The following is a 23623-nucleotide window of genomic DNA, read 5'->3' on the forward strand; positions in this document are numbered from 1 at the left end:
TTTTTTTTTTGTATGTTTAAGACGAAATTTTTTTTTGCATTTTGTTGCTTTCAACAAAATATAAAAGAAAAATTAATTTTAATTTTCTTTTCTATTTTCAACTTCAACAAATATTTTTTTTGTCGAAAAATATCAAATATATTTTTTCTCTTAGTGTACCTAATTATATAATATTAATTTGGCGACTTTAATTGTTTTTATTCGATTTAAATAATTTTAATTTAAGAATTGAATTTTTTTTTTAAATTTTGTGTTTAGGTCGAATTGATGAACCGATTATTTACGACATTAATTAACAAATTCTATACGAAGTTTAAGTAGAGAAGAGAAATTGCTACAATCTGTTAAAAACTGAAAATTATCCGCGTAATTTTTGACAAATTAATGAATTTTTTCGTGAATTTTCAGTATCAGAATTTCATTTCAGAAATCTTGAAATCTGGAAATCTTTATCTTCTATTTGAATGTATTTTTATAAACCTATGTAAAATCCATATTTCAATGCAACACCTTTGAGAAGAATTTTTTTTAAAAGGCACTTTACAATTAGTTTATAAAAAAAATATTGTGAATTGTAAAAGATTTCGATAAAATAAAATTTAGAATTTTGAAAGTAAGAAAATGTGCAAATAATTTGTAACTATAAATTAAGGGAAATTATGAATATTAATTCGTTATTGGAAGATATAGTAAGGTTGGGGCAAACCAATAGTTTGTAAAGTAGCACTTTTCCCTTCAACATGTGCTGAAATACTATGCTTTTGAAAACAATCTACTTTGTCATTAAAATTGATTTCATTCACACACCGAAATATTTGAACGATTGTATATATTTAGAATGAGACTGCATAAAATAGACTTTGAAATAAAACGAATGAAATAATTAAAGACCCGATAACACAATGCACGAGTTCATGGTTTAATTTCGTCAGCTAAGAAATATTATAATTTTTGTTGTCATCCTGAAGTACTGTAATATATTCGATTTACACTGCAATTTCAAATATTCGATTCGATGCAGTTAAGAGCTGACAAAATAAGAGCTTTTCCAATAAAATTGGCAAATTATTAGAAGTATTAAATTATATTATAAAATTCTAAAAATTAAGGTTTTTAAGAAATTTATGGCTTCCGGTTATTAACATATAACTTAACAAATTGGAAGAATTCAGTTACTGCAAAACCGTATGTTGCATACCTTAGAACAAGGATGTTTAAGAGGATACTCTAAATTCCACAGAAATAATAATTTGGTAATGTTCTAATATAAAAGCTAATGTACAATCAAACTCAACTTTTCATAGTGAACCTTCATAGAAATCCGGTAAAATCACATTAGACTCTTATTTGGGTCCAACAATTTTTTATGGGATAACTTATAGACCATCTCACCTAAATTTTACTATTAATTTTCTTTCTTGCGAAGAATCTATTTTTATTCTGTTATTTTAATATTTTGCTTATTTAATTCCCCGTTAATTTAATAATATATATGGACATATAATATGTGTGTGTGTACCATAGTTCAGTTTTCAAATTATTTACTATTAATAAAATATGTATATGTTAATGTCTCGTAATCATAAGGTTCAAAGATTTTTCTCTTTAAATATTCATCTTAATAAATTTTTATTTATATTTTTGTAATTTTATTTTATTAACAATAAAAATGTAGTTGATTTTTATAGTATACCGTTAATCGCGAATAATCATATGTAATCATTTATTAGCCAAAATGTTTATATACATACCCATACATATTTATTATATATATACATATATTACCATTGTTTATGTGCATATTTCAATTCTTTCAGCATTTCTTCTTATTTTTCACTTATTGTTCTCATTATTTTACTAGCCATATTTGTATTGCCGTTAACATAAATTTTCAGAGAAGTAAAGGAAAAAATAGTGTGCCATTGTGTAGCACGAAGAGTACCGTTAAACATCTAGGTTTTTTTTTTTGCTTTATTTTCCTCTATATTGGTTGCCATTTTTTTCATTTTCTTTTTCTTTGTGTTCTTTGTGTTTTTGTATGTTTCATTAAATTTTTTCGCCATGTTAGATTTAAGTTATAATTTATTGAAAAGAATTACATGAAATGTTCATTTTGATTAATTTATCTAAATGGAATTTTTATATAAAAATATTTTATTGTATAATATGTACCAATACATACACCAATTATATATAGTACATTATTTACTTAATAGTAAATAGAATATATACATAACGTATAATAATAATAAATTAGTATTTGGTCCTTATTGATAATATATAATGTATATGATGATAATCGCAATGGTAATAATGATGGTTTTGATGATGTCGATTGATATATGATGATGATAATGAAATTAATAATCTGATAATGATGATGATGATGATTGTATTTATTTTTAACATTGTATCCTGTTGTTAATGTTAGTTGGATATTTTGTACATAGAAAATGTACGCAAGAAAACAATAATAAGAATTAAAATTTAAAAATGTTATCCCTATTACGAGTACAATAATTCTCTTTATTATTTCCATTGTTCGAGTTATTAGTACGTAAATACGAGTTTAGAGGGTGTTCATACGATACAATACATACCTATATACGTTCTCGTATGTTAACAAGAAAAATGCTTTTCAAAATGTAAGGCGGTTACTATTGTATTTGTTTTGAAAGATCATTAAGAAGAATTTTCGTGTGTTCTACGTTTTCTTAAATTTTGTTTTTTTTTTTCAAATAAAATATGTATTTTTCAATGTTTAACATTTCGGAAGAAAAACTATAATGTTATCGGTTTTGTATTAAATTGGTTAGCGTTGGTATGTTTAATATTGCTAACAGAAAATTTCTATTATACGTCATTATCAAGGGCACAAAATTCATGATATTTTGTACAAGTTAGCAAAATTTTTATACCAGTACAAACGTATGTGTTTCGTATATATGTATATGTTTTGATCAGCGCAGAATTATGAGTCGATAAAACTTTATCTATCCGTGTGCTCGTCCACCCCAACGACAACTAAAAAACTAATCGAGTTAAGTTCGCTAAATTTTCACAAATGATTTATTATAGTAAGTTTCAGATCGCTATTTGAATTGATTATGATCGTGGTACTGGTTCGGATACCTGCCATACAACTTCCAAATTTATTTGGCTATATCTCAGAAACTATAAAAGCTGTGGTATTGAAATTTCACACAAACGAATATATTAGTAGGGCCAATGTGTTTGATAAAAGTCGTTGAAATTGCTTGGCTCTTTCTTGTAGCTGCCATACCACTCCAAAAATTATTTGGAATTATCTCAGAAATTATTGAAATTATAATATAGAAATATTCTAAAAACAAGTGTATTATTAAGGCTGTTGTGTGTGATAAAAATTTTTAAAATTCCTTGACTCCTTTTGGTAACTGCAGTACAACTTTAACAGTAGTTTTGCCATATCTTAGAAAATATTCAAAAGGACTGAAATTTTGTACACAAAAAGTACACAGTACTGAAAACCACAGTAAAGCTCTAGTCTATCCATTAGTCAACTATAAGAGATATTCATAATTCACACATAGGATAACAAATTCGTACGGGTATCACAGAGTTGACACGGTCAAGTCTATTTTCTCTCGTTTTTTTATAATGTAGTTGGAGTTTGCTCTCTCGGTAAAAATACCAAACTAAATGAACGAAAGCTATAAATTGTAACAAGGTGTTAGGTGATTTTGATAGGTGGTATTACGATTTATTATGAAAATCATACTTTAAAATGAATAACGCGTTTGCAAAACATTAATTGGCCGTAACGAAAATTTTGGAGTTTTAGTAAGAGTTCGTTTTCGATTAATTTGTTAAAGATCAATTCAAAAACATTGAATGCATGAAAAATAATAATTATACTTTCTTTTTTTTTGATAATTATGCAGCCATAGTTTGCTTTGTTTCCAATTCGGTACCTATAAGTATGCAATCATAAAATTTAAAGATCATTAAAATTATTCAAATCTTTCTTGATATTAAAACGAATTTAGTATACGCCAATATTTTCTATAATTTTCAGGATAGAAATTTTTTATATAAATGTTTAGTAATTTGCTATATAGACCATTGTTCCTTTTGTTTTAATCATGAGCAGTAAAAACAAATTGTTAAATTATCATTTCTCTATATCAAATCAACTCTTATTTGGTGAACTGTTCCAAAAACACTGTATATCGACTAATTTAAGGCGGATTCTATTCTACATATTTAGAATAAATTTCTAATTCAGCGAAAATTCAATTGCAATATTCAAAATTGAACGAGTAGAAGTTTTAAACCATAAGGTTTTCAAATAAACTTTTAATATAGCTAGGTACTTTTAAATTTAAGCGTTTCAATTAGATTGTCCCTTACTACCAAATTTAATTACATTCTTTGAATCCATTGTCTCATTTTTAGTTCATTATAATTATAAATTCTAATGCAAATATTCAGTTCAGATTTTATAGAATTCTTATTATAATTCCTTTCAAATTTTTCATACATTATGACACACGATAAATAAATTGTTATACGTATGTTCTCTGTACAACATAAATTTTAATAAATAATTTGATTTTTTTTTTTGATTTAATTTTCAATTTGTTGAAATTTTTTGATGAATCACAATGAAATTTCATAATTTTAAAATTGTAAAAATTCGGTAATGATTAAGCTATTAATTATTATTAAAAAAAATGGCGGTTTGTTAAATTTCCAAGTAATAAAATAATAATTTGTAATTTCAAATTTTCAAAAATACAAAAATGAATGAATGACGAAGGATACAAAAAAAATTGCTTTTTAATTGTTTAGAATTTTCATTTAATTTTCTCCATTAGAATTCCATTTAGATTAAAGCGACTTTAATTAACATACAGAAAATTGAAATATTAAAATTATGAAAATTTATTTTTAATATTCAGAAATTTTTTGGAATGCAAGAACAATGTTGGTTGTTATTGTTATTACAGTTGAACATTATTTAATGCTGTGTTTTATAATATGATTTATTTTTAGGAATAAATTGATAAAATATTATGGACTCAATGAAAAACTTTAATTTTATATTCACAGAGTATCAATAAATCAAATTATTAATTTATGAGCAAATTATTTAAAAAGTACTTTGAATTTTGATTTATTAAAATTCAGGTTTACATCAAAGATTTAAGTAATAATATTGTGTCGATTGCAATTTGGGCATTGTGTACATATAGTGTTATTATAACGGTTCCTATGATTATTGTTAAATATAGTTATTGTTAAAAGTTTCTATGATTATCAATAAAGCAATTATAAAACCGCCGATATTTTAAAAATAAGTTTCCATCACAGATTTATATTCATGAATCCAGCTATTATGAATATGTAAAATTGAAGAATTTAATATATTATCAGAGATTTTTGATATATTAAATGGTTTTGAAATAATAATTTTTTTCAGAAAGGAATAAGTACCTATGAGTACCTATCAGTACTCATGAGTACCTATGAGTATCAATACTCGTTAGGGAAAAAATTTAACTAAATGTCCGAGAGACTATTAAATTTTATACTGTTCAAACCAATATAAAAATTCTCGTAAAATTTTTTCTAGGATTCTGAGATATTTTAAATGCAACACTACTATTTTCCATAAGGAGTCAATTTTACTTCTATATGTATACCTTTATTCAAGAGAGTACCGAAGTATCATTTAATGATCTTCCAAACTTATAATTATGTGGAAAGCTTTTATATATTCTTTCTTTAAATTTTACATATTTTCAAAGGAATATTAAAAAATGTTAGTTCTTGAAATTACAACAAAAACACATGTCAGATTCTTGCTGTAATTATTAAAACTGTCCTTTTGTAATTTTTATAAAGAAAAAATAATAATTTTCTTTTGAATAACATAAAATAAAAATATTTCTTTAATTTGTTCTTTCAATTCATAAAAATATTTTAAATGCTTCTTTTCTCTGGACCAGTTAAGATTTTAAGAAATAAGTCTTAAGAAATTTGAGATTTGCTTTGCAAATTTTGGGCTCATTTATAAATTTCGAGTTCTACCTAGAAAATCGCAGAGTAAAAATCATATAGAAAATTTTTTGGTTTCAAATTTTTCAAAAACCGATGAGAGCACTAAGTTTTGTATTAAAAATTATTTTTTATGCCAATTATCTTTTGCATTTTTTCGCAAACTTTTAAACTTTAATTTTACTATCTTGAGAGCGATTGTTTCACGGGTGATCAATTTATCTCTTAATAAAATATTTTATATAGAATAAATTTTGTATTATAAAGATGGTGGATAAGTTCTTGAAGGTTTTCACTCATTATTGTAGATTATTTAATCTCATTAAACTGAATAAATTTTCTTTTATATTCATGAAAACACTAAAATAAATGAATGTATATGTGTGTGTCCATGATTTTATATACACAAATTATAGTACAAAACATAATTAGCCACAATAAAGACTTGGTCTAGGTTCTAGGATATACGAGTAATTTTATTAAAACAATTATTTTTTTCTTTTTTTTCTGCTTTTTCTTTATTGTTATGACCATTTCGTTGGTCTCTCAATGAACCTAATTAAAGATTTAATTTTGTAATAAGGAAAGTACTTTTACGATAAAAATTAGAAAAACTTTTCTACAAATTTATTCTATGATTTAATTGTTGTTGTTATATTTGCTTTAAAGGGTGATTTTTCATATTTATGCGATAGAGAGAAGTTTTTTCTCTTTGGCATAGAAAGTGAAATAAAATTAATAATAATATAGAAATTTGTTTTCATTCTATTGTTTCTTTTTCATTTTTTTTTGGGTTAGACGGTTATGATTTATGGAAAACTTAATGTTTTTAATAAAATTTATTGTAAGAAAATTTCTATTTAGGGGATCTGCATTAAACGGTAAGAACAAAGAGAGATTAAATAAGGAAAAATAGAATAATAAAGAGAAAGAATTAAAAAATATTTAGTAATATTATTTATTTTTGCTATCTGAAAAAATTATTTAAATATCAAATTTTTGAGTAAAAAAGAAATTTTTAATTAGGTATATTCTAGATTTTTAGGTTCTTCTTCAAATTGAATGCACATCATTACCCAAAGATCACAAACAATTTCAATAACAATATTAACAAACGCATTGCATACAATAAAGGAGTTTATAACGTATGATAGCATCAAATTTCGGATGTCGAGTTTTAGGCCGGAGCCTACTTCTCCATAGTACGGAAGCGTAAACAATTTGTTTTTGGAGAGATGTCGTCTGTATGTGCACACGCGTATTCTCAAGTTCGGCTGAACCTGTCTTGATGAAAGCGGTTATTTGAGTTTATTAAGTCTACTAACCCGCGGAAACTGGACCTTTTGGCGGGACGATTTTTGCGCATATAAAGAGGAATTATAAAAAAATTCCTTTAAAATTTAATATTTAGATTCGGGATGTTAAAACAATGAATTCATAATTTTTTTGATAGATCAGGGCTCGGAAACGGAATTGGAAGGCGATTTTTCACTTTTTACCATATCCACGGAACGGATTGATGGAATTTCTTGAAATTTGATATTTGAGCTCTGTGGCACAAAGCGAAACTCTACTAAGAGCCATATTTAAATTTTGCTTACTTCCTTGAAAATTGAAAGGTAGTGTTTAAAACGCATTTTCATAATCTTCTGTAACACTTTAACTAAACTAAGCAATGTACATTGCGGTCGGTTATGTGTTAACTACATCAATATTTTGTTTTTTTCGGTACGTTATTTTGGTTTTTTGCAGAAAATTATTATAGTTTAGTTATTATAATTATACAATAGTTTCATCAGTTCAAATGTCGGATGCCAGAGACAAAAACTTTCTTGAGTTTATTAATCATTGCACATACGCAGCGTTGAAAATCCTTAAAAAGAATGATTTTAGAATAGAATTTAGATACTTGTTATGACTACTTAATAACTGAAGTATTTTTGAAGCGGTCTAAATTCAATAATAAAATACCATACGTAAGAACCAAAGAAATGTAATAAAAATTAAGAAATTTTTTGCCTTGTTTAATATTTTGATTACTATATAGAGGTAAAACCTGAAATACTCGTAATATAAAAATGTTTCTGGGTAATTTTAGATTTGCACTTTTGTCATGGCTTAAAATTTAAGTTTCTAAATAACTAGGCTATATTCAATAATTTACATTTAGTTTTTGCAATTCTGGACCTTTATAACAAAATATAAAATAAAATTCTTCTATCCTTAATCGAAAAGAACAAAAATGTGAAAGAATTAAAAATAAAAATAATTTTTTTTTTTCATTTTTAAAATATTTAATTAAGTTATAATAGAAAATGAATAGAATGCTACATAGTTTATTTTAGTATTTAATAGAAAAACTTTATTAAAACAAGTTTCATTTTATGAAAAAGGACTTTAGCCACAAAGTGAAAATAATGTTTGTATGGGGTTTGAAAAATAAAACAGAAGAAGAAAAGAATTAATTTTAAAATTTTAATTCAAATTTCTTCTTTTTTTTGTGCCTTTTCCATTTAAAGTTGAACATTTTAGAAACCTCAATTCGATTTCAATTTATAAACACAACTTTTTGGAATTTAAAATAAAATTATTAAAAAATATCGTAGTAAAATTTATATATGAAATTTTTATTGAATTTGTGAATGAAATTTTAAAGGATAGAATAATTCTAATATCCATTCGAAAATGATGTGGAAATAAAGTGGAACCAATATTGAATCGGAAATATATTTTGAGTCAGGTGCTGCAGAATTGTTTTGTATAAATACAAAATATGCAATAAATTTATGCTAAAATGTTCAAGATTAACTTGGTAGGGAACATATGAGTAACTAATATTAAGTATTAAAATTTTTTCAGTTTTTGTGGTTAATATTATTAGTATGAAAGTTTTAATTCCGTTTTGCTAGATTTTAGTATAAGCATAACTCGTTCGTGGATCTAAACTCTCATGTGTTTTATTCGTTCTTCCGTCAATAATAAAAACTTTTGCTATTGATAATGTTAATGTTGCACTCTTGTTTACTTTCAATATACTACAAGTTTATTAAACAAATTTATTTCATTCCTAAAGTCAACCAAATTTGCGATTAAAATTATAAAATTTTAAAATTCAAGAATTCTTTTATATTATGTTCTTCAATTCTAAATCAAATAACAGGGACGTAAAACATAAAAATTGTAATTTTTTAGTTCACTCCTTGCCATTATATTAAATATCCTTAAGAAAAATGTCCTTAACAGAAAATAAAATTTATAAAAAGTACAATAGTACTAAAGATGAAATTTAATATTTTTTTATTGCTGATAATTTTTAATTGTATTCCAATTATTGTTTGTCCGGAAATGTAAAATCGTTCTTTTGTATTATGCAAATATGCTGTTTACTATTTTATTTTGATTTCATAAATCATAAAGGTTTTGTACATATAATAGTCAGTATTGCTTTCCAATATGGATTTTAAAATTTTTATTGAATTGTTGTTAATTAAAAGCGGAATTTATAATAATAATCCTTTTTTTTTGTTTTACAGGTATGTCATAGCATTACAATTAACGCAATTTTGGCATAAATAACATTATGTAAGTAAATATTATTTTAAATAATTTTTAACAAACCGTAAATAGAACAGTTTTACATATTAATTATACATATATTATGTCTTTATTTAATCTGGAGTCTAGACCAATATTTTGATTGAATGATTAGATTTTACAATTTCATTTAATTTTCAATATGTCTTTAATGTAGGTATGACATTCCAGTTTATAAAAATGCAGATAAGTTTTCCTTGTGAATATTATACCAATTTTAATTCTACATAAATCAATACCGTGAGATTTTACCCTTAAACTCGCTAGAATTTAAGAAATTGAGAAGAAATGAAGAAATATTAAAGTTACAATTACTAAAGAAGCACTGAATAATTCTTGTAGTTAAAAATAATGAAGGTATTACTTGGTAAATGTTGTTATACAGGGCGTATAAAATTGGTGTAAATTCCCAGTTCTTTATAAATTTTGAAAAATATAAATGCAATAGAAGCACATACTAATTAGTAATATGTATTAAAATTTCTTTAAGAATAATTTTCTACTGAAATCATATCCAATTAAAAAAAATATTACTTTAAAAATTAATTATAGCTATACATAATATGTCTTTGTATAAGACAACAAAGATTCGGGCAATTTTAATTTATCAAGTCAACAAACAAACAAAACTTTGAAAAATAAAATATGTATATTATTTTCTTCATTTGCTTTTAATATAATTAACAAAAAAAAAACAGAGAAATATATTTTGTATTCTATTCTAATACACTCATATTTCCTGTTAAGCCTTTACACTTACACAATTTATAACAAAAAATATGCTTTTTCTATTAAAATTTCTATACTAAATAGAATAATGAATTCACTATGCTACTTCATATATAAATTCTAATAAAAAAAAGAAATTCTTAAATACACCTGTGCTAAAGTATATAAAGGGAACATGGTATAGGGTAAAAGAGAAAATATTCTTTTTGAAAATATTTTCAAAGGATTTTTATGTTATAATATTGCATACACACATAAAGAAAAATAAAACGAATGTAGTCATATACATAACAACATAAAGTATGTTTACGAGGGTATACTATGGTAAAGGAGTCTTTCGTTTCCTTTAAATTATTTAATTTCCTTATATATTAAGTATTATTATGCAATTTACATTAAAGGATATTTAAGTGATTTTCTAAAGAAAATATTTTTGTTAATTTCATTCGAAATAGGATCCTTTAAGAGTTTTTTCTTTATTTTTCTTTGGTTTACTTTTCTTTTGATGAAAATTGAATAGAGGGGATTTTGATGTCAATAAAAACAATTGGATTGTTTATGGTTGAAAATTTTTATAATGAAGTTTTGAATTTTAAGGAATAATGAAAAATACCAAAATGAAATGATTCTACTTTTTCTAAAAGTTTTTTCTTAACTTCACCCTTTTCACCAGAATCTCATAGTGTGTTTTGCCCAACGAATGGTATTGCAAAAACAAGTGGAATTTTTACTGAGTTCTTATTTTTTCTATCATATATTTTGTCACTTACTCCCATGTAAAAATTTTAAAACATAATTGAAACTTACCGCATTCTTATATAGCTATAGATGAATGTATAATAAACTAGTAATGAAAAAAACTATATGAGAAATTCATTTTCGGTAAAAACTCGTAATGTGTAAATTCCTGCAACTGCTTTCATATTTTGCTTGGAATATGATTAGCTAATAACATCCATATTGATTTCTGAAATAATTGAAAAATGATTACCTAAATAACAGTGACCTAACGTAAATTGACATATTAATGTAACGCAACCTAACGTAACGTAGCGAATTTTTTTCAAAAATACTTCTTTGTTAAATTATACTAGAAATCCAACTAGGAATCCGCGTGCTTTGCTATGATAAATACTACTCGTAAATAGCATTATTTGTTATACTTTTAAGGACGTTAAGTTAATTTATGCTAAATTACATGTTGTGTCGTATTGCGATCCGCAAGCTTGTTCGTCGTGTCACCTGGGTTAACGTAACGTGACGTAACCTAATGTTACGTAATACGACGGAACGTGACATAATGTGACGTAGCATTAATTCAAATAATTATTTTTCTAAAACTCGACATTAATTATGAATAGAACCGAATTAACCATTCTAATATACCTTTTTCGGGCTCTTTTATTGCAAATTAAGAGTTCTTCAATTACGACTAGAGCCGAACATCTATTACGACTAGAGCCGATTTAACCATTCTAATATACCTTTTCTGGGCTCTTTTATTGCGAATTAAGAGTTTTTCAATTAATGTATTGGAAATTGTGAGTAATGACTATAAGATTCATGAATTTAATGAGTAAAGTATACTAAATTTTAGTATTTGCTATTAATTTCAATATTTTAATATTGTTGAATGCAACTTTATTATTATTATACTAAAAAGGATAAAATTTTTTTTTCTTAGTAAAACAATATGTTAACATGTGTTCTCAATTTATTTAAGATTCAAGGCTTTTTTATATACCTACTTATTTAAAAAAAAAATCATTATAAATTTCGATAATTGAATCATCCCCTGAACCTAGAATCTTATACATACACATGTTAAGATCCGAAAAATATCACAAAATTATTCTAGACACTTGTCCTTTTAAAAAGCACAAAAAAAAAACAAACAGAATTGCTTTTATAGAGTAAATTGAATTTTCATCTATTTTTTATGTAACGTAGGTTATGTACTTGCATATACCCACATATTATAATTATATCCTTATTTCTTAGAAAACTTAACAAAAATATATATCCTTTTAAATTTTACTATACCAACTTTATAATAAATTCTTTATTGAAATATTTTAATATATTAAGATCCTTCTCATTTTTTTTTTTCTTTTTAAATTAAAAGTTTTTTCCCCAAAAAAGGAAACCGTCATTTATTGCACAAAATTATTCACTCTTTAAAATGTATTTATATATGAAGGTATATAAAGAAAGTATGAAGGTGGAATGGCAGTAGACTAGTTTAGAAGAAATTTTTTTTTTAATTTAAACCCAGAATATTAAGGTGTTGTATAGGGTTTCTTTCTTTTTTTTTCCTTAAATTTCACGTAGTTTCAATAAAAAAAATTTCTATGGGTGTAGCAAATAATATATGAATGTGTTCTGTATGTACATATATATTTGTAAGTTTAGTTAATGTAAAAATTTTTTAGAATTTTTTCTTTTTTGTCGGGGTTTATATGAAAAAGCAATCAAAAACATATTATAAATGTTAAGTAAGTGCGGCCTTTCAGACATAAAAATTGTAAATTTTTACGAACCTAATATTAAAAATATTGACTTATAAAGAATGCTTTATTAAATTATTTATATTCTAGATGGATGGATAAAATTTTAATACTATATGTATACTGTTAATGTTATAAAGAAGAAATTATGAAATAATATTTAAAATATTTGATTGAATAGAAAGTGAATTATTAATAGTGACAAAAGAATGTTACAAATACTGTAATGTTGAACTGTTGTTCACGCGTTATTAGAAAATTCGCTACTTCATATTCTATAGATCTACAAACTGCTAGATATTTTAAATACATGAAGAAATTTTTGCTAATTGTGAATAACCAATCAATTAAATTTCTTTTTATTATAGGAGAATTCATTGTAATTTTGAAAAATTGAAAACATGCGACTACTTATTAATGCCATCAGACTATTTCAATTTATAATTAGTTCTAGCTTTCATATTTTTCAAATTGCTTCACTTAAATACTCTTTAGTATTCAATCACATGGTTTGATGAATTTCGTTTGTATTCTACACTGCTCCTGAATGTAAGTTTTAATATTGTAAGCTTGCACTCATTGTATAATTTGAAATATAGCATACAAATTTTAAAGTAGGACAACGATTGCTCGAGCACAAATTTCATATTAGTAAAATTATTGTCAAAACTAAAGCCGAATATATTAAATCAATACTTTAGCTTCAAATTGTTAATTGAACTATACGTAAAATAACTTTTATCCTAATTAAATTTGTGTGTTAAGTTTGTTTATTCCCTATCGTTACACATATCATTAAAATGTTAAGATAAGGGTTTACATATGCGATGGATTGAAATTTATGAAGAAATCTTAAAATGTCAAGCTATATTGGATAATTAAGAAAAGGTTATAAATTCATTTAGATGGCTTTTTAATCCTCCCTTCGATGCATATAAAGTTTATTAACAAATTTTTATAGTGCTAGAAAAACTTAATGAATTCATAATTTTTAATAAAACTCATTTTACCTTCAATTTCAGTGATGAGTTTCTTAATTAATTTTAATTAATTTTTCACCCAGAGAAAGGATATTTTACACATACGTAAAAGACATACATGGGTACATAGTTAGATTGAATATAGTCAATAACTAAAGTAATTTTGCTTCTACTTTAAAAATGTCTTCTCATACTCAATTTTCTTATTGTCCAAGTTTTTTTTGCAATTACTTTAATAGAGATCCTTTTTTTCCATTGTATTTTGGTTATTTAGTTCTGAAAAGAAAAAGGATATATTTTCATTAAAAATGACAAATTGTTCATAGACAAATTTTGAAGTATGCACTTTTTTTCACTTTCCTTTTTTTTTTAAATTTAAATTATTGTACAAAATATGAGGTTTTTATTGTTTGTTACCGATAATCTTAAAATATCCTTTTTTATTATTAAAAAAAAGTGTATTCAAACAGATAAGGTTGAAACTGCCATGCCTAAATTCATAGGACTATTCCCTTTACTTTTTATTAAATGAAAAGGATTTTCTTCTTCGCTTTTTATGGTATTACAATTTTAGCATTCAAGATTCTGTCAGATAATTTTTTTTTTGGACCCTTTAGTAGAAAATTAAAATTGCTTTTGACAGTTTTATTTTTGACTTTTTGATTAGCTGTATTTAATGATTAATTATCATAAGATTGAATTAAAATAAAGTTGGGCCAAACCAGTGATTTGTAAAGTAGCACTTTTTCCTTCAACAAGGGAAAATACTGTCTTTAAAAAGAATGTAGGTATTACATTATATAAGTTATTTTCAATCATATATCAAAATATTTTAAATATTGCATACACCTAGGATGAGACAAAAAAGAATGAAATTTAAAGAGACATAATGGTAAATTCAAGGGTTGATTGCGTGAGTTAAGATAAGTTACCACATTTTTTGAGAGGATTGCGTTTCTTTCATTAAGTTAGGATTATTAGTTTTCTTCAGTTGAGGAATTTTGGAAATGTAAGCTGGGAATTTCGAGAAACAAAAACTGGAAATCGATCTAAAATACTTATTAGTATCTAGAAGGTGCCAATTTCAGATTCCTATAACTTATAATTTAGAAGACAGCGGAAATTTGTTAGTCATTTTATTTTTTAAAAGTTTAACTATACTGTGCTATAAAATTTTAGCTTTCTATCTTAAAAGTTACAGAATCTTTTAAAACAGACAGACGGACGGGTAGAGTGTAACAAATAAACACTTTTTTTCAAATTTGGTTTTGGAAAAGTGTTAAATAGAAAAAATCCAAAGAAAAAAATTTAATTTTTTTTTATACTCTACAAAACTTTTGACGGGGACGATTTAATACAATGAAAAGTTTGTAAGAATAATTTGAAATTTATTGATTAACTGCGTGGGTTATTCTAAATACTAGGGTACGGGTTTATAAATAGCCTAACACTTTATAAATTTTTTTAATTGTTACTTAAAAAACTCTGATATTTATACAAAGTCCTTTAATAAATACTTGAAATGAGTGCTAGTTGGAAGGCAAAAATTCAACGAAAATTCGGAAAATTAAAGAAAGTATAAAAGTTTCACAAGGAAATTTAATTTAAAAAAATCTAATTAAATTGTAAATTTAATTGGACTGGCTAGTTAGCTGAACTGTCGAATTTAAGAATTTTAAGTAAAATTATTTAAGTGTTGAACACACAAAAGTTTTAGAATTTATTTTTGCCTTAAATAGCGTTCGCAATTCAAAATGTTGTTTAAACCTCCAATGAGCTATACTAATAAAAAATTAAAAAGTTGAAGCAAAAGTAAAAAATAAAATGAACTTGGAATTCCTTATTCCATGGAAACCTTGAAATTCCATTTACATAAAAAAAAAAATCTCATTAAATTTTCTGCCAAGTCGTTATTCAATCTGTTCCATGCAATTTTATAAATAGAAAATCTTCAAGTGTTTATTATTTATTCTAAATGTCAAAAATTTTGATCTGTACAATTTTTATGTTAATCATAATATGTGTATACTTGAAAATCCTGTACAATATTAACCCTCTTCTATAATTATGTAATTTATTCTTGAAAAGCCTTAAAAAAAACCGCGATTTTTTCTTCATTTTATATACCTACATTTTTTTTTCCAATTCTTAAAAAATTCTTTAGAAATTATATTCAAAAAAAATAAGTAAATATATAAAGATTGCTTTTAAATAATCAAATAATACGTCACAATATCCTGTTCTCTCCAACCTCTTATTGTGTGTGCAACAAAAAAAAAGAGAAAATAAAATAAGCCACACATACAAATAATCTTTTAGGTTTTCTAAAGGATTTCAAGTCTAAAAATATGGTGAATATCATAGAAGTAAAAATGGAGAAAAAAATTGGAACATCCATTTTCTTCTTCCTTTATATTTATTGAGATTTACATTAGATTAAATTTTTTTCCTTTTAAAAATCATCTACTTTTATTTGTACAGAAAAAAAAAAAAAAATCTCAAAGCACAAATTTCAATATGAAAAATAATAAACGATATGGGGTAAAAAAAAAAAAAAAAAATTGGAAAAAATATATGTATGAAAAAAAAAAAATAACTGATATTTACTTACCTTGATATCCTGTTAGAATTTCAATAGATGAACCGAATATGAAATGTATAGAGAAATAGAAAAAAGAAAAATATTTAAACATAGTAATCATTTAAATCGTAGTTATGCTAACATAATCTTCAACATATAGGATTTAAATTTTACGTACACTTAATCCGACAACACAATCATAATAATATATAAATTGTTTTCAAACTTTAACGTTTTACACATACATACATATATATTTAACGAAAAGTGTGTGTATAATAGATAATTTGGGGACCCTTACAACATTATAAAGATTTAGACAAAAATCTTAAAGTATCTAACCATAATATGAGAGTTTTGAAAATATTTTCTATAATTTTATTATGGTGTTGTTGCCTTTGCCGAGGCGAAACAATATTATTTTGTAAAAACTTGATTTATATACGTATACTTTTAGTGTGGCAGCGCAAAAACGAAAAATTTTATTTAGTTTTCACTAATAAACCTTATTTATTGTTCAACATCGATTTTATTTAATTTGAAATTTTCTAATTAGAAATATAAGCAAAGATGCAATTAAACAGCAAAAGTGATGGATATGTGGACTAAAATATGTAGCACCTACAACATATATATAAATCAATGATAAGGCACAAATTAAAATAATTGAAGAGGCAAGCTCATTCTAAAATTAATACTTCAAGGTTGTGATTTTAAACATATTTTGTAAGAAATTTGAAACAAATTCAAATTTGATACAAACCTGTCGCGTAAGTGTCAGGTTTTAGACTTACAATCGTCATGCAGAGTATAAATTTTATATAAATTGTCCAATAAATAATAATATAAACGATGAAAAGTAAATTCTCCATAACATTTTTTTTTAAGGACGAACGAGAATAATTGGACAGATTTTGTAAGATCGAAAGATCTTTTCCATAATAAAATTTTTAAGGAATTCAGAAAAAACATTTTAGGTTCAATAATTTTGTATGGCCGCTGGCATATAACATTTAACCTTGAATTAGGTCATATCTTACTTACAGTATAATGAATGTATAACAAAATGGTACGAGATGAAATGTTTACAGAACGAAACGATTATACGAAGAAAAATATTTTTTTTTTTATTTTAATGGAGCTCATAATATAAACCAAATACAGTTTGAGTATAATTATTGACTTAAAATTTAACTCAAAATATCTGTTTACTTTATTCTTATAATATGAGTTTCTAGCAACATATGTGTACCTGTATAGTATTATGCTTATATACATTATGTATAGAAAGTGTATTCGAAATATGTTAATATCAAAGTGTCTTTGAAAACACACATAATGTGCATATGTTAATTCCAACATCTTATATACATATATGTATGTAATATGGGAAAAGTATGAGAAAACGTGCTGTATCATTTTCTTATGTGCAATTCATTTGTATAAGAATAATAATAAAGGATATAAAGACCATTTTTTATACAATGATGACATGATATACTTCTCACATGTTCACCTACATATTATACAAATATTACATGTTATGCTTGGTTTGTGATTATATACGTACATACATACATACATAATAATATGAGTAAATTGTTTGCTTTAATTTTCTATTTCATAACATTAATCGTGCTCATAATTTTCTTTTACTAAATACTAAACGGAAGTTACTATAAATGGAAACTCTTAAAATTTATTTTTATGTTTTTATTTATTTTTTTTTTTTTTTTTGTGAATTTTCCTGTTTGTTAATGTATTAAAAGAGTATAGAGTTGAGGGTGCTAATATTTAATTTTATAACGTTAAAAGCGTTAACAGGAGAGAGTGTAACTTTTTGAATTGCTTTGAAGATAACTTAGAAAGTTTTGATTGCAATTAACAACAGTTCAGGCTCTATAACCCATATAGCAACTACTAATAGCATATACCCTTATATTTTGTAATAAACCTTATATTTTGTAATAACAATAATTATTATAGCTTAAATATATAGCATACCATTAAGGGTATACAATGGTACCCATATAGTTAGCAAGGAGTCCAACTGTATGAAATGTAACATTATTTAATCTGACAGCTGTTTCCTGAATCTGACAATGAATACTTATCTATTCAGCAAACTCATCAATGTGACACACTGATTTATTTCATTAAAGTCTAAAAAATTTTTAAATTTCCAATTTTGAATGAACTGAAAGAAGAATGAACTAGGCAATAAATTTTATAAGCTATTAATAAGAGCTTTCAATAAATTTTAATTTTCAAAATTACAAATTTCTTTTCCTTTTTCTATCATTGATAATCAGCTAGCTAGTTCAAAGCAATTATTTCGTTTTTACATTTCCCATCTAAAGTTGTTCATGTTATACATACTTAAGATCTAGATCTACATATTAATTTGTTACTATGTATAATCGTATACCTTACAAATATATTTATTTTTCAGAATGATCAGAATGAAAATTATTTCATTATTTTATTTTACATTTTGTTTTACTTTTTATATTTTTGATTTTTGTTTTCTTCCTTTTCTTAATTTCTTTAAGGACTTTAGTTTAATGTATTAAGAGAAACAGAAAATAAATTTAAAGAACTAAGTAGTATTGTTAGAAACGATTTAAGAAAGAGGGAAATTTTAATAATGAGAAAAAATATTATTAACCTTTTCATAGCCGATTTTATTCTTAATGTAAGTCTTAGAAAGAAATCTTATATGATTTTATTTATTATAGAAGGAAGAACAAAATAAAGAGTACTACGATCATTTCGAAATATCCCTGAAAATTTTGAAATTACAGAATTTAATAAAATTTTAGTAGTAAATCATAAGCCGCATTTCTATACAAAATAGAGAAAGAAAGAGCAAATGATGAGTAATTGATTGTTGATGAATCTAAAATTTGGTTTTTTTCATGTAACAATCTTATTCAATATGATATTATAATGACTAATGCCCTCGAACTAGTTAAAAAGAAAATTTTTAACAAAAATATAGCGAAAAATCTTTTCTAATTTAAATTATAACTTCTATCTCCATTTCTTTTTCCGTTTTCAAAATGACAAAAATAGAAATATTTTTAAAAGGGGGCGGCTACATTACAGGATAAAGAGATTTTTTTTTTGCCAAAAAAGAGAAAATAAAATTAAAAACAAAAATATATTTTGGGAAATTTTTTCTCGTTTCTCTTTGTCATTGTTACTTTTAAAAGGCTTACATTAACTTTGTTTTTTTTTTTTTTTAAATTTCCACTTGAATTGTACGCAATCCTACTATATTTTGTAGATTTCCAATGTACTTGTACGAATTAGTCTATATGTAAATATTCTCTTTTTCTCTCATTTATCTACTCTACACTCTATTATAAAATACATGAGAATTTTGTGCTTTTTTTTTCTGTTTCGTTTTTTTTTTATAATCTTCTCTAAAATATTAAGATAACTTTTAATTAGACAACAATTTAAGTTTTTCCGAAAAAAAAGGTGCTCTTTAGCAGGAATAAGAAAAACAAAAGAAAAAAAAAATAACAAAAAATACAAGAATAAAGTAAATCGAAAAGAAAGATGTTAAGTGTGTGAAAACATGCGAAAGTAGAAATGATGGTTAAGCAAAATTCTATCAAAAGATCAGGAGCAGGAAAGCAAAGGACATATGTACGTCGTAATATGTGAACTATTTTTATTTTTTTTTTATTTTTGTTCTCTAACAACCTAAATTTTATGTTATTTTCTTATAATAAGTTCTTTTGCCAATTTCGTGTATGAAATAGAAGAGGGGGCAAATGGTTTTGAAGGATAAATTTTTTTTTCGTATTATTTTAATGTTATTAAAAAGGAAGTACAAACCTAAAATGGTTGTATATGTATTTTGTATATAATATATGTTTGCCAAAAAAGAAAAAAAGGTCTAGGATTATAATTTTTTATTATTCAAAAAATTTTAGGTGAATGCCTTTTTTTTTATTTTTGTTTGTTTTCTTTTTTTGCGTTTTTTTTATAGTTTTTTGTCCTTTTTGTTGGTTTTTTTTTTCTTTTTAGATATTATTATTGTAGTTAAGAAGTTGTTGGAAACATTTTATTATTTTCAACATCATTCAGTACACATACAGGATGTTTCGCTTAAAGTGGAAAGTATTTTTGGGGATAATCGACTTCAAGCAAAAACATTGTATTTGAAAGATGGGGGTGGTTGCAGATATACTCGTTTTTGATTTACAGCCTGTTGAAAGAGAATGGTTTCAGATTTTCCTGCATATAAATAAATGCTTATAGCTTCAGAACCATGTGACATATAGTCTTGTTTACAGGCGATTGATTGTTCTTTGTTTTCAGTCCACCAGTCAATTTGATTTGCGCCATAGTTTACGAGATAAATCTCGAAATCAGAATGTTTTTTTAATTTTCTTTTCGAAAAAACTCAAAATTTCTCGAAAATTTGTGTTATTTTTTTATGTTTTTATATTTATGCACTACAATAAGGGGTAAGGGTTAATCAATATAACATTTTCCTTTATCTCTCAACATTGCGTTCAAAAAACATGCGAAAAATGCATATTTTTTTACATTTCATACAAATTCTAAATTATACGTACCAAATTTTAAATAGGCTTATTATATATATATAGCTACTTCTCAGGTGGTAAAAAGTACGGGTACTTCTAGAAGGGCTAGAGACATGGAACAAAAGGCATTAGATAGAGTTTTGCCTCCAGGGTCCCAGAAAAATCTGACATTGGAACTTTTTAGCCCCGAAATAGCTCTATTTTAAGATTTTCTGAAAAAATTTTTGTATAACAAAAGCACGTTTTTCTTTTATACTTTTTATAATTAGAAACACAAACCAAGAAATAAATGATACGTTTTACGTTATTTTTATTATTAGAAACACAAACCGAGAAATAAATAATATTTGAAAATGCAATGATCTCACATATATTTTAATTTCGAAAAATCGAAATAAACTTAAATAAATGTCAGATTTTATAAAAGACATCAGATGTTTTGTGGCAACTGAATATTAATGCTTCATTTGTTATTGTTTTGAATATTATGTTTCGTCAGCAAGCTTTAAAAAAATATACATACACAATTTATGTACGTATGTATCTACCTAAAATTTTATTTTTATTGTTCGAGCGAAAACCTGTAAAAAATGCTAAATTCCAATACATTCATATATACATACATACACACATATATTCATATATACATTCATACACATATTTTTACATACATAAATTATTATTTTGTTTTTGACTATACCTTTTCTTTATGTTTAAAATTCAATCCTATATGTTTACCCACAGTTTAAAAAAAACAGGTATCCATTCATAATTATGTATATTTGCATTTATAATTTTATTTATAATTTTTCCAACAGCAAAATTTCAAAATTTTCGATTCTAATACATTCATATGTACATACGTTCATATGTTGGAACGAAAAATTTTAAAATCTTCAATTCTAATCCATTCATATATACATACACACATGTATTCATATATACATACTTTCATATATTTTTACATACATAAATTATTATTTTGTTTTTGACTAAACCTTTTCTTTATTTGAGAAATTAATTTTTGTAAGTTTACCCCCATGATATAATAATTATGCGTTTAAAATTTATTTCTATTTATTCTACAGTTTTGAATATTATTAAATTCATATAGAAAGCTTAAAAAAAATTACTCAGTAAGCTTTAAAAAAAATATACATACTACATACATATTTATGTACTTAAAATTTTTGCGAATTTTTCCAAACTATTATAAGAATATTTTTTTGGAAATTTTCTTTAAACTTTTATATAACATTTATCAGTTATATATTAAAAAAAAATAAAACACAAAATTTAAACAAAATAAAAAAAAAAATTTTTAAAATAATGCAAAAAAATAAAAATACAACATCCAGGCAAGCATTGATCCAATAACCTTCTGGCTATGAGACTACCACGCTAACCACTAGGCTACGCAGTACCTTGAATTTCCCTTAATAATTCTATATTTTATTCATATATCGTATAACTCATCAAAAACCATCATATTTTACATTATATATATATAGCTACTTCTCAGGTGGTAAAAAGTACGGGTACTTCTAGAAGGGCTAGAGACATGGAACAAAAGGCATTAGATAGAGTTTTGCCTCCAGGGTCCCAGAAAAAGCAAGAATTCCACCCGCCCTCCCCCTTCACCCCCTCCCAAGATGTTTTGTAACCGTTTTTTACAAAATGGTTTTACATCCTGTAGGGGTAATTTTTTACTTACTTTTGGAAGTATTAATATTGTATATAAATTCATTTTTGGAAGTGTGAGTTATAACAAAAAATGAAAACTTTCTTAAGAAAATTGTTTTAATAAAATCTACATTGTTTTATAATAAGTGTGTACATATGAATTTAGTTGTGCATTCTTTTCGGGATCTGTTGCAACATGTATTAGAAAGCAAAACATAAGTTTACATTAAACTCCTTGACAATATATTTTTAGGGTAAAATTTTATAAGAAAATGTTATTCTATTGCATTAAACTTTTTACAAGTAGGGTAAAATTTTTAGAATGGAAACTCGCTGATATTGATTTGGTAAGGGTGAAGGTTTTTTAATTTTATTTTAAAAAAAAATAAAATTATCAATAAAAAAAGTTGATCTGGCAAATCGCATTTTGCAGGGTTCGAACCTGAGACTTTTCGCATAGAAATCGTATGCAATACGTATTACCCTATATACGTTAGTATTGGTGTTAACTCATTCTACAGTCACGCGTTTTATTCGCATGTATACCAAATACATACGTGCATGAATTGTAGTTTATAATTAACAATAATTTATGGCTAAAAGTGTTTATTGTAGAAGGTATTTTACGATTTTATGCGACATAACTCAAAGTGAAGTTTTAAAATAAATTACTCAAAAGGTATTAGATTTCAAAGGAACTAATTATTTGTTTAATTATGTATTTTTGGGTAATTATTTCTCAGAACTTTTTTATTTTAAGTTTTAAGTTTTATCTTATTATTTATCAGGAAAAAACATATCTATATGTATATTATGGGTGTGTTTTTGAAGAAATAAAGTAAACTTAAAATATCTCAGCCACAGAATGGAACACAATTTCAAAACTACAGGCATCATACTTGCAAGGCTTGCAATGCAAGCACACACGACTAGTTTGAAATA

General features: G+C 24.7%; 1 protein-coding gene across 3 annotated transcripts in view; it reads left to right on the forward strand.

The window, feature by feature from the left end:
- Positions 1-23623, forward strand: part of LOC129610851 (cyclic nucleotide-gated cation channel alpha-3) — a 197730-nt gene that overhangs the window by 50629 nt on the left and 123478 nt on the right. For all 3 annotated transcript variants that reach the window (XM_055523610.1, XM_055523612.1, XM_055523611.1), the window contains exon 2: positions 9576-9624. The gene's annotated coding sequence lies outside the window, so the exon portion shown is untranslated. The remainder of the gene's footprint in view (positions 1-9575; positions 9625-23623) is intronic.

This window comes from Condylostylus longicornis, unplaced genomic scaffold (assembly GCF_029603195.1).
Source record: "Condylostylus longicornis isolate FDR11 unplaced genomic scaffold, ASM2960319v2 ptg000048l, whole genome shotgun sequence".
Taxonomy (NCBI): domain Eukaryota; kingdom Metazoa; phylum Arthropoda; class Insecta; order Diptera; family Dolichopodidae; genus Condylostylus; species Condylostylus longicornis.